Consider the following 2,448-nt stretch of genomic DNA (forward strand, 5'->3'; position numbering starts at 1 on the left):
AAAAAAAAAAAAAAACCCACCACCAACAACAAAAAATTAGTAGAGCTGCAATTTTAACTTAAGCCCTTGTCCCCTACTGTTTATTATAAAATTGTGCTTCCCACTAAAAATGGATTCATTCCATTTTCCTAATACTAATGATCAACTGAAAGTCAGGGTCTCTCAGAGGTTTTAAACATGAGAAGAAAATGTATGTATGTATGTATGCATATATGTATGTATGTATTTTGAGACAGTTTCACTTTGTTGCCCTTGGTAGAGTGCCATGCATCACAGCTCACAGAAACCTCAAACTCTTGGGTTTAAGCGATTCTCTTACCTCAGCTTCCCAAGTAGCTGGGACTATAAGTGCCCAGTGCCTGCCACAGTGCCCAGCTACTTGGGAGGGTGAGGCAAGAGAATTGCCTAAGCCCAAGAGCTGGAGGTTGTTGTGAGCTGTGACACCACAGCACCCTACCAAGGGTGACAAAGTGAGACTTTGTCTCTTAAAAAAAAATTAAAGATACTATCTATCTCCCAGGTTGGCTCAATTAATTGCATTAATAACATATAAAAGCACCCAGGGTAGCAGTCTGGAGTATAATAGGTGCCCAACAAAGGCAAGCTATTATTATTCTTTTCTGATGTAAATTATGTTAGCATATTTCTTGGTAATTACTTACCCTGATAACATGAGGACGACTCCTAATTGGCCATGGTGAAATATTCTTTTAACATAGTGCTAAATTCCATTTACTAACATTTCATTTTGAGATTTCACATTACTGGGGCTGGGTGCAGTAACTCATGCCTGTAATCCTAACACTCTGGGAGGCTGAGGCGGGTGGATTGCCTGAGCTCACGAGTTTGACACTAGCTTGAGCAAGAGCAAGACCCTGTCTCAAAAAAATAGCCAGGCGTTGTGGCAGGCGCCTACAGTCCCAGCTACTTGGGAGGCGGAGGCAAGAGAACTGCTTGAGCCAACAGTCTGAGGTTGCTGTGAGGTGTGATGCCATGGCACTCTATGGAGGGCAACAAAGTGATATTTTGTCTCAAAAAAAAAAAAAAAAAAATTCACATCACTTTTCACAACACATCACTTTCAATTTTAATACTATCTGTACATCAAGTTCCAGTATCAATGTTCCACTTTGATGGAACACACTGGTTCCTCAATGTTTCCAGCTTTGTAGAGCAAAAGAATCTGTGATTTTTTTTCTTCCTTATACCGAGGAACAATTTAATCTTATCAAAATGATCTGTTGAGAGTTTAAAGAATTTTACCTGTAACACCACCTGGACTTGGTCTTTTGCAGGACAGCTTTTTGATAACTTTCCCAATTTCTTCCATTGTTATTCATCTGTTAGGTTCTCTCTCCTGGAGTCAATTTTGATAGCTGAATTTGCTTAAAAGTAAAAAATAAAATCTAGTTTGGTTTATATTAGATATAAGATAATATTTATGTTAGAAAGTACTTTGTTTTAAAAAATTATTTTTAACCATCTATATGTGTGCACCCTTTTAAGCAGAGCAATCAGTTTATCTAATTTATGACCCTTTCATTTCCAGCAAAGAACTAGGTCTTAAATTACCAATTTTGCTATTTCTCAGTTTAAAAATTTTTTAATTTGCTTTTCTTCTTTCTTGTCTCCTTTTTCTTGCTTTGTCTGGGCTTTTTCCCTTCTAGTTCCTAAGAGAGATGGTTATTTTATTATTTAAAAATTTATTCTTTGTTACATAATTTGAGTGTTTGAGGTACTTTCCTTTGAATAAAACTCATTACTTTTTAAGATAGTTACCATTTTACTCTACTTGTTTATAAGTATCCTACAAATCTTCAACTAGCCAGTTTAGTATTCTTATTTGCTGTAAAAATAGGATTAAAAAAAAAATGGTCCCATAATGTTACCTGTTCCTTTTCTCCCCTCCCTTTCCTAACAAACTGAGGTTTCAGGACTTAATGTAATCAAATTTAAAATATTTTCTGCAGATGCTTGAGAAGTTTGTCAAGGTACTGACTCTGATAATTACTTATCACTTAGTCTACTACACTCTTGGTTTTTTTTTTTCCTTTTTCAGTCAAAAGTTAGCTCTTATTAGCATTACACTTACCACTCTAAGATTAGCCAACATTTTAAAAACCAAAATTTAGAAGTATTTGATACCTACATAATGCTTTGCACTTCTTCAGAGTTTCAGAACCAAACACTGTTAAAACCAACAAAAATATTTAGATTAATGTACTCATATTACATAATTTGTGACAATTTATAAATGTCAAACATTTCATTCTTCTGATCAGTGGTGAATGGAAAAAAGAAAAATAATACATTTTTACCATATAATATATTTTAAATTTTAAAGTCACCAACTATAAGCTGTTTATATATGTTCCTTGACTATACAAACTAAGTTATTTGTGCACCTGAACAACAATACAAAGTGTTCTTTTTCTTTTTTTTTTTTTT

At 34.3% G+C, this 2,448-nt stretch overlaps 1 protein-coding gene across 5 annotated transcripts in view; it reads right to left on the reverse strand.

Moving 5' to 3' along the window:
- LOC100947740 (solute carrier family 25 member 51) overlaps positions 1 to 2,448 on the reverse strand; it is an 11,618-nt gene that overhangs the window by 6,735 nt on the left and 2,435 nt on the right. For 2 of the 5 annotated variants that reach the window (XM_003785150.2, XM_012802293.2), the window contains exon 2: positions 1,264 to 1,385. The gene's annotated coding sequence lies outside the window, so the exon portion shown is untranslated. Of the gene's footprint in view, positions 1 to 1,263; positions 1,622 to 2,149; positions 2,255 to 2,448 lie in introns of those variants that run through there. The other 3 variants (XM_023510614.1, XM_023510613.1, XM_012802294.2) reach the window with 3 other exon arrangements.

This window comes from Otolemur garnettii, unplaced genomic scaffold (genome assembly GCF_000181295.1).
Source record: "Otolemur garnettii isolate 467f Iridium unplaced genomic scaffold, OtoGar3 scaffold00014, whole genome shotgun sequence".
Lineage (NCBI taxonomy): Eukaryota > Metazoa > Chordata > Mammalia > Primates > Galagidae > Otolemur > Otolemur garnettii.